The sequence below is a fragment of the Sinohyriopsis cumingii genome, chromosome 5 (assembly GCF_028554795.1).
Source record: "Sinohyriopsis cumingii isolate HCF-2022 chromosome 5, ASM2855479v2, whole genome shotgun sequence".
Taxonomy (NCBI): Eukaryota; Metazoa; Mollusca; class Bivalvia; order Unionida; family Unionidae; genus Sinohyriopsis; species Sinohyriopsis cumingii.
The window spans coordinates 101,935,015-101,950,382 of NC_142965.1; the positions used below are offsets into that span (position 1 = coordinate 101,935,015).

The following is a 15,368-nucleotide window of genomic DNA, read 5'->3' on the forward strand; positions in this document are numbered from 1 at the left end:
TGCTAATCTTGGTGTGCATAGAGATAGGTCTATTGCTGATGTGTGGCCTGTTCTGTCATCTATCCGGGTGTGCATTCCGTTGTTTAGAAAAACTAAGTTGCATTTTTGTGCCCATTTTTCTACAATTTTTCCTTTAATGTCCGTCTTTTGACTCCCCCATAGTTCATTGTGCGCATTGAAGTCCCCGCATATTACCACCCATTCTCCACAGTCTTTAATCATTTTGATTGTTTCGTCTGCACTTAAATTGCGCTGCTCATTTGTTTCATAGAGGTTAACGATTAGTACCTGCTTAGTTTGAGCGGTTATTTTGACTATCTGTATTTCGAAGTCATTGGGCGGTCTACTATCTGTTAATTTATGCATTTCTGATGTAATTCCATCTCTAACAAAGGTTGCTAACCCCCCTCCTCTTGCTGTGGGGGATCGATGCTTTAGGTATTTGGTGTTGTAGCCTATGATGTTTGGGATACGTGAGGTATCATTTAGGTGGGTGTCCTGTATGCATATAACATCTGGTTTTCTTTCCTGTTCAAGTATTTTGTTATTTAGTTGGTCAGCGTGGGCCCTAAGGCCGCGTGCATTCCATTGCCATATTTTGATTTCTGCTCTGGAATCCATCTCTAGTGCAAAAAGTCTTAATAGTTTGTTTAATTTACTGTTGTTTTCATTTTATGCGTGTTTCCTACCAGTGAGGGTGCTACCTATTTATTTTGTTTTTGGTATCCTGATTTTTGTTTTGGCCTGCTTATAGTTTACCCCATGGGAGATCATATATTCGACTATTAGGGCTTCTCTAAGAGCCCTGGGGCATTCTGCGTGGTTTGGTTTGTGGTTACCACTACAGTTAGCGCAGTGCTGATTGGTGGCGCTACATGTTTTCCGGTCTGGGTGGTGAAGACCACATTGATTGCACCGGAATAGGTTTCCGCAACTCTTAGAGTAATGCCCCCAATTTTTGCAGTTGCCACAGAACCGTGGTTTGTTTTTGAAAGCAAAAATTTTTTTAGCCTCGAGTTTTTCGGCTATTTTGATAGTTTCTGGGGTGGCGCCCTTAAAAAAGAGTACCACTGCAGTGCTATCCTTTCCCCTTCTTGTGTTTAGGCGGATTGCTTTCTCTACTTCCTGTCCTTTACTCCTTATGTAGTCTACTATTTCATTGGTTTTATTTTGAGTTGATACGTATATGACTCCTTTGTTGTGTGTTTTTGGGGGGTTTGGGTCTATGTGTTGTTTTGTTCTGTTGTGTCTAGTGACCTGAACATTTATTTGGCCTATTCTTTCAATTTCCATATATTTGGCAATCTGTTGTTCAGTGGTGCATTTGATTATCAGCAAGTCGTCTCTAGTGCTTTTAAGCGTGAATTCTCCTTGGTGATGTTTGTTCAATTGCCATGCTATGGTTTTAAAGGCTAACTTCGTTATTTTGGAATTTACTCCCTTGATGAAGAGAGTCAGTTCAGCGGGGTGTTTCTTGTTTTGGATATTTTGCAGACTGGTCTTTTTTCCCCTGGTGTTTTTCTCTTTAGCTGACTTTGTTTCGTTGTCCATAACCGGCTTGCTGGGTCTTGTATTGACAGTTAGTGTGTTCCTTATTCTTTCTAACTGGTATTTGGGATTTGGTTTTCCTATTATTCTTACCTTTTGTTGAGTCGTGTGTGACTGCTTTATTTGTGGTAGGGTGAGGGCGTTCTGTTTCATCTAGTAGGTTCTCAGTTTGAGTCCCCTGGCTGCTAGTGTTTTTAACCAGCGTGGTCTGGGTTGTTTTTGTGCTTGTTGAGTATTGTTCCTCAGTTTGGGTACTCATGTCGGATGTAGTTTTGCGGTTACTCGGTAGATTGTCCACATTCTCGTTTACGCTTGGTGACAGGTAGAGTCTACTCATCGAGTCAGTTGGGGTCGAGTTGAAAATTGGCGTTAAGAACTGTATCTGTCGTTTTTCTCTTGGGGGGATGAGACTGCTTCGGAGTAAGTTTGCCTTAGTTTATCTGCCTTTAGGTTGACCAGGCAGCTGAGATAACTATTTGATGATGTGACATTAATTTTGTTGTTATCCATCTTGAGTTTCTTTATTTGATGTAAGGTATATATGACGGGATATTTCTTTATCTGTCTTAACTATACTTTATTCTACTTAGTACTATGAAAAAGCAACAGCTGTAAGGGGATATGCAAATAGCTTTTATTCTGATTTGTGTAATTAATTATTATATTACTATTATCCAATTTAAACTTATTGAAAATTATTTTCTAGCCAAATGGTCAAAGTAAAAGGTTTTACTTACCCCGATCCAATTTTCTTTTTAAGATCTTTAGAGTTTTTAAATACAGCCTTCTAATTATACAAGTTTCATTACATTGGTCAATAATTAGTCACATGTGATGACACTTGTAACTAATCAAACCACAGCAACTGAGAGCAGACTAAGCACTGATATTTATATGGTACAGTGGCAATATACAGTCTGTCTGCTGCAACACATGAAACAAACTGGACAAATCTGAAAGCCTTGAATTTGACTTTATTTATCTGTATGGTAGAACAGAACCTGAGTTGAAAAGCTTTTAAAGAAAGACCTTGATATCAAACCTAATAATAACTGCAGGAGTTATATTATGGATAATTAACCATTCTCTCAGTTTCAAACTGGGCATTCCATCCCATGGGGTTCTAAATGTAAACCAAGTGTAACTGATATCCTAATGAACTGTAAAGACCATAGCAGCACAACAGCAGGGGACCAGGTATGTCCAGATCCAGAAATCACAGACCAGTTTCAAACTGATGATGAACCACATAAAAATTACACATCTGCTAGAACTTATGTTATGAAGATAACTTAAATTGCATTATTATTAATCCTCCTCCTCACATTCATCATAATTGAGATGCATCATATATGTTTTATTGTAAAATAGTTTATGCAACATAATTCAGTGAAGACCTTTGCTGCCAATTTACCAGTGAACCATTTGTTTCAATGAACATATTTTATGTTGTAACAAGGAGCATCATTTAAACATTATGATACACTTATCATACCTGTATATGAAATCTTAATACTAACACTTATACTTGCAATACTACTACTAATAAAAACACCTGCATTGATAATTTGATTATGTTCAATTGGACTTGTATCTAAATGATCACCAGCTGTATGAAAAGACATATTTTAATATATAGATATTGGATGGAATACTAGTTACCACAATTGAATAGTCATATGATAAATGATATATTATTTTAAACAATTTATATTTGCAGTGAAACATACTTTTACATTATTTTCACTTAAATTTCATTTATAGAGCAGTATACTCTGCATTCATTAAATTACTGAAATGGTTATAATACAACAACAAATACTGCAACTTCCAGAATCACAAAAATCAAAAGATATAAACAAAAACTTCCCTACATGTATCAACAGTTGTCACTTAATAGACAGAACTCTGAAGATTTAGAATAGGATGTTAACAAATTAGGTATTCAAGTTAAAAAGAAAAAAATACCAAGTAAGCTTACTACCAAAAAATCAAACAATAACAGTGAATTTTAGTACATTCCCAGGAAACAGAATATATGATTTTTCTTAACTTGATCTGATACATCTTAAATCTATAGAAAATGATTCATATTGTATGACTAAAATATTATGTAAACAAAAATTCCATCACTTTTTTCAGATGCAACATGCATACCCCAACCCATCCTTCTTGATCATAAAGTATACCAGCATTCCACTATAAGATGGGGAGCTGTAGTGGCTCAGTGGTTAGCTTTCTGGACCTGTGAAATAAGGTAGGTTCAAATTCTACCATCAGACCAACCTGGGTTAGCTACCATGGTGTGTCCTTGGGCAAGGCACTATACTTAAAGTGCCTTGGCACTAAATAACTTACTTGTGTTGGTTTACCATAAAAGGCCAAACCAAACACAAAAAAACAACAACTTTAAAATATGAGTTTTGTCAATACTAAGTAATTGAAAATCATACTGAAGAAATGTTTTTGTTAATACAGATTAATGGATCTAAAAAATCTTTTTCTTCTGCAGGAGTTTAAAATGTTAAATTAAAAAGGTCATGGTACACATTGCCTTGTTCGTACACATCAGGCTCCGTAACCCATATCCAACTAAAAATTTTAGTAGAGTCTGAATAAAACATATTTTAATCTGGATGATAATATTCTTTCTCCATTCATATATTACACCACCAAGATTGATCCAAATAAGATTACATTTTACTATAACACTGAGGATGAGTATGCCTCTTAACAACTTACAAATGTGGAGAGAATGGAGTTAAACTGAACTTTGATTTCTTTTCAACCATAGCACAAGATGATCATTTATTATGAAAAAACCTGAATAAAGTTGGAGTTCATAACCATGACAGTCTTGATACAATATAAATTCAATATATTATTGTTGTCTTGAGGTATAGTTCTGTATATTACAATCTCACACAAGATCAGGGTATATTTTAGTACCATACAGTTAATTCGGGATTGTATTAATACCTATTCTGGTGAATGAACATTAAATAAGATTTACTATTTTGGAACCAGTTGCAATAAAGTTTACTAAACAAGAGAAAATATGACTTTACTATAATATCTAAAATGTAAAATCTGCAAACAGAATACTTGCTTGACTTTACACTTCAACTATATCATAATATTTATTTGAAATGAATTTATACAAATGGCATTAAATTGGGTTTCAGGCTGGTAATGACAATGGTAGTAGTGAATAGGGACGGTCTAGGGACTAGGGAACTTCCATGTTAAAAAGGGTATATCCACTCTGGGGACTATGTAATTTAACATGGGAGAAAAAAAAAAATATCCATTCTAGGGACAAGGGGAATTTAACATGGGAGAAAAAAAAAAAACTATTCACTCTAGGGACAAGGGAAATTGAACATGGGGAATAAATCGTGGGACTGTCTTGGGACTAGGGGAAATGGAACAGGGTCGGGACCCTATTTTAATAAGGTCCCGACCTGATGGGTCTATGAAAATGGAACAGGCAAAAATTGAAACAGGGAGGGGTCTCTATTTTTTTATTATTTTTTTAAACAAAAAAATAAAAAAAGGGGTAGGCAATTGAAAGTCAAGATCTTTTCGAGAGATAGGAATGGCCCTGAAAAGGGCCTTTGGTTTTATGTTAATATACCCTTAACATAAAGGGCATCTGTGACATCTTCTTCTTGACCTTAGGCTGTGCCTGACTGCAGGACCATAGATTAAGACTCTTTTGAGGCATCCTTGATGCTCCACATAAGATTCTTCGCATCCACAGGCTGGTGTCTGTCCTGTGGATAACTGTCCAGTTGGATCGGACATACATTGATATGTCCGTCCGGAACATCATCGAAGACACAAGCGTTGAAGATTGTACATCGGTCCACATGTTGGGGTGCTGAGTAACAGGTGAAGGAATGCAGTGAACTGTACTTATTTATAGGGGGAGGAAGGATTGAAACGGATTGAGTTTGTTGACCAATCCAAACACGCGTTACAAAATTCAGTCAGCCCACGTCCAATCCGAAGAGAGCAGTCTGTGACGTCACATAGTCTATATAGATTCGCTAGCGCCTGTGCGTAGTCAATCTAAGCGACAGTTTTTCAACATGACGGAAACTCAGAAAACGATCAGTTTGGGTGCACTGATGGTGGAGACTACCCAAGGGAACCCAGACTTACTTTCAGAAGAGGTGAATTGGGATTTTGTGGATTTTTTTACCTTGCAAGAATTTGTTCCTGAACCTTCGTCACCTTCTCCTTCATTACCGCACATGGAAAATTTTAGACAGAGACAGAAAGAAGAATTGGAGAAATTTATACAACAGCAAAAGGAAGCGGAACAAGCTTTTCTCCTACAGCAACAGCAGCAAGAAGAAGAGGTAAGAAAAAAACAAGAAGAAGAAGATGCAGCAGCAAAGAAACAAGGGTGTCAAAATCAAACGGTCACGGTACTGTTAGACATTTTAGTTAAGAAGTCTGAAACAGATGTATCAGACTTCTTTATTACGGCCGAAGAGAATACGACCTTCCCAAGCTAAACACTCCAACCCTGTGACTACGCCTACTGCACCATCCTTAGTGATTTCAACGAAATCATCATCAACAGTACGCAGTCCAGAAGTAGGCCTTGGCCATGGCAAAGGCTTAAGACAGTTAAAGTTGATTGTTTAAACTCACCCCTTACACCAAAAAAGGCCCTTTTCAGGGCCATCCACGTCTCTCGAAAAGAGATAGGCTTTCAATTGCCAATAACTAATAAAAACCATTTTACCCAATAGTACCTGTCTGTGTATGAGTGTGCGTGAGTGTAGGTTCTTATTTTAAAATCAAAACCCAAAGACACTTACCTTTTATAATTAATTTATTCTTTTATAAATATTTACAATTCACAATTCACAACAGAGCACTTTAAAAAGTTCATAGACTTATTCTGTCTCATTGTTCACTCTCTGTTTTTTTAATTTCTTCACCGTCATAGTCTTTTCCTGCTCTTCCTCTTCACTTTCTTCCCTTCTTTTCTTCTCCTGTTTCTTTTTCTTCACCTGTCTGTTTTCTTCCTCTTCTTCTTCCTCTTCCTCTGAAGAATCCCTCTCTTCTTCTGACTCCTCTTGTTTCTTTTTTGGGCAGTCTGGTGACCAATGTCCTTTTTCTTGACAATAATAACAGGTATCTTGACTTTTGTCTCTTCTAACCCCTTTTTTTTCTTTTTTGACGGTCTAGACACTCTGAAGACCAATGCCCTTTCTTCTGACAGATATAGCAAGTATCTTGACTTTTATCTTGAAAGGAAGGAGAGTAGTCCCTCGGCTGGTCTGAAGAGAATTTTCTAATGACCCCTCGCAAAGCTCTGATGAAACGTTCGATCTTGGTAGTCTCTTCCATTGTTGTGCTCAGTTTGAGAGTGAAATGAATAGTGAAAGGACAAGACACATACCCTTTATATACGCTGGTCTGCTATGACTATAAATTAATCCATGGTGTTTAAACTTTAGTCATTTGACTTTTTGCTATCGAGATGAAATGATCCAATTCATTTGAGAAGAAAGAAGAAGAAAGTAAGAGGCAGAAACGTGATCTATCGCCTCGTACTAGGGCTGAAGTCTTGGCACAAATTCATGCCAGTGATTTTGAAGAGGACATGAGTGAACCAGAATCCAAACCCTCTAAACAAAGTTTACCACCCTTAGTCAACCCTGAAAAGTACTATGACATTCGAGAGATGGAAAAGCGTCCCTCTAGAAAATTTAGAACTACGGCTTACAAATACACAGTGAAGTTTAAAGATTTCAAGTCTGAAGTACTGTTAGAGAAAGCAAAAGCCGGTTCATCACCGACATGTGGGATTCTTTGCTCACCACACTCAAGCGACAATGTCAACCCAAAGAAGATGATCGCTTGAGACTTTCCATACAACATGATGGCTTGAAATCCCCTGTTTGGATTGAGTTTAGCAGCCCTGCAGAATTGACCACTTCCAAAGTCATGGACAAGATTCAACACGTGCAACAATCTAATGACCAGTTTGACATCACCGATGGAAAAGCCACACTGGACATGACCCACGTCTCTCCTCCTCAAGGGACCGGACAATGCAGAAAGACCTTATTGGTCAACAACCTTCGCATTACCAAAACAAGTCTTGTCCAAATTAACAATTTTCAAGACCACATGTGTTTAGCCCGAGCCATCGTGGTGGGATGAACCTATGCCGACAAGAACGACACGGTAGAATGGAAAAGAGCCTGGGAGAACATTCGAAAATCGAACCGAGCCAAACAACGAAATGAAGCAGAACTTCTGTTACAACAAGCATGCCTGTCCAAAGACACATCCTGTGGCATTCCTGAGATGCAAAAATTGCAAGATGCCCTAGCTCCACGATACACCTTGAAAGTGCACCCTCAAGAAGTGCGCGGGTCTCTGTTGTTTCGAGGGAAAGACTTTAAGGATGGAAAATACATTCACCTCTATCATCACGATGACCATTTCGATACCATTACCACTATCACTGGATTCCTGGGATACAAATATTACTGTGAGAAATGTGACTTATGATGGTTATAATAATCGAGAGCAACACAAACATTGTGGATCGAAATGCTCAGGATGTTTGGCCTCTCAACCCTGTCTGAGCGAAGGGCAAGAACCAGTGCATTGTCCTGCTTGTCTGCGCACATTTGTCAGCCCTGCCTGTTACCAACAACATCTGAAGATGCAAGGTTCACAGAAGAAATGTGCTTGTCAACTCCTGAGATTGTGCCCAATGTGTGGACAAGGTCTATGTATCAACAGTACCAAGGCACACGTATGTTCAGGAAAGAAAAAATGTCACATTTGTCACTGCATTGTGGACTTGGAACACCAATGCTACATACAAAAATACCAATCCCAACCAGAGAAAGAGGATGGTCACAAGAAGAAGAAAGGCAATTTCATCTTTTTCGATTTCGAATGCATGCAAGAGACCAGTATTCACATTCCTAATTTCTGCGTGGCTCATCGAGCGTGCGAGAAGTGATTCAAGAACCTATCTTGAGTTATTGCCCTCACTGCAGTAAGATTCCTGGAGGGCGTGAAAAAATCTTTCAAGGACTGAACACACTAGCCGATTTCACACAATGGGTCTTAGACCCCATCGACAAGACGTGGAGCCAAGAGGACATCGAACATTATTATGGAGATTGTCATCACCATGCCACGGTGATGGCTCACAATTTCTCCGGATACGATGGACAGTTTCTTTTGAGATGTTATACGGAACGTGGCATCGAGCGTCCTAAAATCACTTTGAACGGAGCCAAAATCATTTTCATGCAAGTGGGACAAGTGCAGTTTAAAGATTCGATGAGCTACTTAGCCATGCCTTTGAGTCGAATGCCTAAAATGTTTGGAATGACAGAAATGGCTAAAGGGTACTTTCCACACTTTTTCAATACAGAAGCCAATTAACACGCCGTTCTACCCCATTTGCCTCAGGCTCACTATTACGACCCTGACAACATGCGTACTGAACGAGAAACTTTCTACGCTTGGTACCAGGCTCACGCCTCCGACCCTTTCGACTTTCAGGAAGAAATGCTAAAGTATCGTCGTTCCGACATGGACATTTTACGGCGATGCTGTGGAAAATTTCGAGAACTGTTCATGGAACACGGAGGGGTTGATCATTTAAAAGAGGCTTGCACCATTGCCAAAGCGTGTTCCTTAGTCTACCGACAACGATTCATGCTTGAAAACACTGTGGCTGTCATCAGTCCTCAAACGACCAACTATGTCAAACGTCAATACTCGGTCAAAGCCCCATGCTGGTTGCATTACTTGTGTGACAAGGAAGACAAATGGATTCAGCATGCCCGCAACGGACAGGGCGAAAGATCATCGGAATGCATTCAGTCAATGGCTGGGACTTAGAAAACCCCAAGATCATGTACGAGTTTAACGGTTGCTTATTTCACGGATGTCCCGTCTGTTACCCTGACCGCGGCACTAAAAATCAGTTCTTACAACGAACCATGGAAGACTTGTGCCAGGCCATTTGTCAGCCACGCCTAAAGTTAGAACAGGAAGGATAGCAAGTGGTGGAAATGTGGGAACACAAATACAATCACCGTTTGAACACCGATCCTGAGTTTAAACGCCTCATGGAAAGTTACCAGTTCATGGACCCCCTGAACCCAAGTAATAGTTTGTACGGAGGAAGGACCAATGCCACCTGTTTGCTGTACCAAGCTGACGAAGAGAAAGGAGAAGAAATCAAATACTTGGACGTGTGTTCACTGTATTCCTATGTGTGCAAATATTGTTGCTTTCCTGCAGGGCACCCACAATTGTTCACCGAACACATCGACCTAAAAAACATTCGACAATACGAAGGCTTGATCAAGTGCAAAGTTTTGCCTCCCACGAACCTATACCATCCCGTCTTACCTCGCCATTGCCAAGGCAAACTTGTGTTTCCTTTGTGCCGTACTTGTGCTGAAACGTGCAACCAAGATCAACCTTGTCATCACACCCAGGAAGAACGGGCCTTGACGGGGACATGGGTCAGCGTAGAATTGTTCAAAGCTCTGAACATGGGATACCAACTGTTAGAAGTGTACGAAATTTGCCACTTTCCCAAGACACAATAATTCCACAAGGGTGACCCCACGCAGAAAGGCATTTTCGCAGACTACGTGGATGCCTTTTTGAAACTGAGCAAGAAGCCAGTGGCTATCTGTCCTGGTGTCACACTCCCGAAGACCAAAAGACATTCAGAGAGAAATTCTGGGCACAAGAAGGCATTACTTTAAATCACATTGAGAAAAACGAAGGCAGGCGATCGTTTGCCAAAGTGATGTTAAATTGCTTGTGGGGTAAAATGGCACAATGACCATGTTTACCCAAGACGGAGTATTTGACCGAACCTTCCCGCTACTTTCAGATGATTCACGACAAAGCCAAATTCATGAAACACGTGGACGTCGTTCGTGAGGATTTGATCTTGGTGAATTACGAAGAAGATCTGAACTTTGTAGAAGATGACCCCTTTGGAAATGTCATCATTGCAGCTTACATGACAGCTCATGCTCGCTTAAAATTGTACGAAGCTTTAGAACTGTTAGGGGAACGTGTCTTGTACTTTGACATGGACAGTTGCATTTATATCGATCACCCGAGTCAACAGCACCCTGACATCGAAGGAGACCGTTTAGGAGCCTGGACAGACAAGCACCCCGATGACAAGATTCTAAGTTTCGTTAGTGGTGGTCCCAAAAATTACGGCTACGAATACTGGGACAAACAAGGAGAAGTGCACACGAAGTGTAAAGTGAAAGGACTTACTCTGAATTATCGTACCAGTCGAGTGGTCAACTTTGGCATATTGAAAGAAGCCTTGCAGTCTAGAGAAAGTGACCACCTATCAACCCAACAAGATTGTACGTTTACCCACACACCACATCGTCAGTTGACCCTTGGAAAAAGTCTATCAAATCGTGTAGCAGAAGCGAGTGCGGCTTCCCACCCACTTTACTTTGCCGTATGGACATGTCGGTATAAAACATTGGTTGTAAGAGGATAGCCACCCACCAGAAGGATGACTTCGCCGCAGCAAGAATCGAGTGAGAAATCCAGTGAGAACTCCAAGTTCAAACCCTACCATTTTCCAGTCTTCTTACCTGACTATTGTGATTGTGCCCGTTTTTGGACACGTTTCAAAAATGGCCTACGGATAGGGAAGGATTACCTTCTTCGTATGTTTTAGCTAGAACAGGATTTGTCTACTTCGGACCCGAGTCAGGATTGGGATACGAAGTACAGTGTTTCGCTTGCGGACTGAAGTTACGAATGGATCTATGTATCTACAAAGATTCAGCTATTCTGGAACATACTCGATGGTCTCCGCACTGCCCTTACCTTTCAATGGCCTTTCCACCCATTAAACTACGGTACAATTATGACGGTACCTTCCAAAACTAGACGTAAACACATTGCATCCTATTTCATTGTTGTTTCTTTTCCACATAATAGCTAATTTTTTATAAAATGTTAAACTTTACTAATCTTTTTTCAAGATCACTTTAGTTTGCAAAAATATATCTTGTCATTTATTGGCATTCTACATTGAATTTTGTAAACTAGCTATAAACCTGACCTAATTACTCAACTTAACTGCTGACAGAAACAGTCTACAGTAAATGTATTTCATTTCTATAGCTCGATGGATAAACATTACATCTTTTAAAGCTGTGCACAGAATAGGCCGACATATCACGAGTCAGGAAAACATGGGGGTGGTATCCCCTGTGTCCAAAATTAATATCATTTTGAATAGAATATTCTAGTGACAATTGCCTCTTTTCAAATGGTAAGCATTGCTTTTTTTTATTTTCATCAATCTGTCAAATTCGGTATGCATTTTGCTTTAATATTTGAGATGGAAACCTTAGGTGCATAGAAATGTCAGACAGCATTGTACATCAATGATGGTGTCCAACATACTTTTATGATCATAAAACAAAATCCCATTTTTTAGTTATGGCCACTGATTTAAAAAATATTCATCCAAGCTAAATATAATAATAATAATAATGAGGACTTTGTATAGCGCCTAATCTTTAGAAGCTCTAAGCGCTTTGCAACATTAGACAACATAAAAACATACACAATGATATGATTACAAAAACAAACACCATGAAATTAGAAAACATAAAAAACATGCTGAGAATATTTAAGGTAGTTAACATTATTAAGTCATTAAGTTTGTTTTTGTAGTCAGAATAAGTAGTTTTGAGAGCACTCTTGAATGGGATCACTGCGTCTTTGTGTCTAAGTTCAGTGGGCAATTCATTCCATGTTGTTGGGCCCTGGTATGCAAAAGAATGCTGTCCATGTGACTTTGTTTTCATAGTGAGAATAATGAGTATATGATTGTCGGAAGAGGAGTGTAAGTATCTTGCTTGTGTGTACACATAGGTGAGGTCGGATAGGTATGTTGGACTAGAGTCTGTCAGTGAAACGTAGCACAGAGAACTAATGTTGTGTTTGATTCTGGATCGAATGGATAGCCAGTGTTGGGTACAGAGCAGCGGGGAGGTGTGCTCTGATTGTGGTACTCTAAGTATGATCCAAGCAGCTATGTTTTGAACTTTTTGAAGTCTCTGCAGTAGATATTAAGATGAACCAGACAGAATTGAGTTACCATAGTCCAGTCTTGAAAGCAGTAATGAACACACAAGTGTTTTAGTGGCATCAACTGAAAGATATCTGAGAATGGAGCTGATGCGTCTCAGCTCAAGATACGCAGCCTTGCATATGTTCATGACATGTTGGTGCAATGTGAGAGTACTGTCCAGAGTAACACCTAGGTTTTGTACTGATTGTGTGAATTTAATGTTGGTGTTGCTGATATTTATTGTGTGAGGTAAAGGATGTGAATGAGAAAGTCTTTGATAAGTAAGTATGGCTTGATTTAAATTGTGTTTTTCATGTGACTTGCCAGAGATTTTTAAATGAATTGATAAAGTAACTTGAGACACATTTCAAAGTACATGTTTTAAAAATATTCCATTGATTATTGCTGGCATTTAGAAAAATGCAATGCATCCTTTGTTGTGAAACTTATTTTAAAACATTGTATTACTCATGCAGAAGCCTGCTTGAAAACTAATGGCAAAGCAAAGGCAAATGGAATGGAAGAGACCATATCAGAGACCCTCAAATATGCACCCAACCAACGCAGAATGATAAAAAACAAGGTAATCCAAATGACTCTTATTTCATCAATATTGGATTCAGTTTCGTCTTTTAAAGCATAGTATTTGCAAAGCGGATGCATTTCTAAACTGATAACAAAATCAGCTTATCCTATTGCCCAGGACTATCAGAGCTAGAGTCCAGCTAACTACAATATGCATATATCTTGTCTGATCGGACAAGTGCCTCCATTTGGAATTTTTATTCACATGAAATATTTGGATGAAATAAATTCATCTTTGTGCAAATTGATTGCACCATCCACTTGCCAGAAATGACAAGTAAGTGCAAAGTTATCTTGTATCATGGTTTAACGATAGTAAGGGAAGCACAAGTGCAGTGAAGAAAATTTCATACATTTTTATAATGCTGATTAACATGACTTCTGCATATGTAACTAGTGCTGAGATGATATGACTTTATTTAAGCATTACAATTTTGTTTTAATTTGCAGGTGCCTGAGCAGAAGAAGTAATAGATAAACTTTACAGTGGAGTTGGAGACTGATTCTGATTCATAATCTTAATTAAATCTAGAAAATAAACATTAAAGTCATATTAAAATATCTGTTGTATTGTTTCCTTCTTTCATTTTTCTCTTAAAAACAAATGTCTGAACCTTTAGTCTGTAAATTCAGTGGATTCCTTATCAGCCCATCTACTTTTACTTTACACCATGCTACTTTAAAAAAAAAATGAATTATCCCCATTGGGGTAGGTCCCCCCAACCCCCCACCCTACTTTGTCAACTTACCTGCCACATTTAAATCTAATGGAAGGCCCTGCTGTAAAGCCTGTTAGTAAAACTACCCAACAAGAGGATTTCATATATTTGCAACTCCTAGATGGATGGTAATGTTTTCATTTTTGTAATGTAGATTTGGACATTCTTGCCACCAGTATGGAATATGTGTTTCAGAAACACAAGCAGCTTTCATCAGATTTGCATATAGGTTTTATATGTTGTGAGTATGTTGTAGGAAGTTTTTTTAAATAACATCATATGAGATGATGCCAGTGGAAATGGCAGAAAAGTGTCTGTATTGTTCACCAACTACACCTTGTTCTTACAAAATGTGGCTGTTACACATTCCCATGATGATGTCACTGACAGCCATCAGTGAGGAATGCCCCAACAAGCATAATACAAATTGCTTCCATTGTAATTGTTACAATTCCATTCTGACCACTCCGGTGTCCTAGTGGTTAGAGCGTCCGCCTCAGAAGCGGGAGGTCATGGGTTCAAACCCCAGCCAAGTCATACCAAAGACTTACAAAAATGGTATTAACAGCTACCTCGCTAGACGCTCAGCATTAAGAGGTTAGTGTTAGGACTGATCGGCCTGGTGTCAGGATAATGTGACTGGGTGCAACATCATACTACATGTTTGCAGCATGATGCCCCAGTGCTATACATCACTATAAACTGCCACACTGCAGACATCGTAGCAATATGACTGAAAAATTATTCAAGCTACGTTAAAAATCCAATCACACACACACAATTCCATTCTACGATCCAGAACCAACACTAATTCCGTACTACAGTTCTTGCATTTCAATCCAATTTTGCTTTTGAAATGTAGTGCCACTCAATTCATAATGAACCCATTCATTTCAAACACTCGCAAATACTTATTATTCCTGTCTACAACTGAAAAATATCTATATAAAAAAACGTGTAACTGTGTTTTATGCAAGGGCATGGAGATGCACAAAAACTTGCACCTGAAGCTTGAATAAAACCCCGACTGTGGATAAGACTTTACCCATCGATTACCCCAGCTTGGGGATAAATTCCGACCGTGGCGATTTATTATATATCCTATGACTGCTCCAGCTTGAGGGCAAAATCCAAGCACATCCCTAAAAAGATAACAAGTATAGCGGCTCTTTACCTTCTGTAAATGCCACTTGAGCTTCCTGATGCTGTTGTATCTGCCATTTGACAGAATCACGAATGTGGATATATTTCTTAATTGCCTCTAGTTGTTGAGCTAGTTTAGCTGTATGAAATTCCTTTGTGCAGACTCACTCATTATTAATATTACAACAGTGATTTAATTACACATCACCTGTCAGCACACCGATGATAAG

At 38.9% G+C, this 15,368-nt stretch overlaps 1 long non-coding RNA gene across 1 annotated transcript; it reads left to right on the forward strand.

The window, feature by feature from the left end:
• The first annotated feature begins 3,498 nt into the window (after positions 1 to 3,498).
• Positions 3,499 to 13,837, forward strand: LOC149799895 (uncharacterized). The gene is made up of 3 exons (XR_016420926.1): positions 3,499 to 3,805; positions 13,168 to 13,274; positions 13,727 to 13,837. It is a non-coding gene; the product is annotated as an uncharacterized LOC149799895 (long non-coding RNA).
• Positions 13,838 to 15,368: the final 1,531 nt, after the last annotated feature.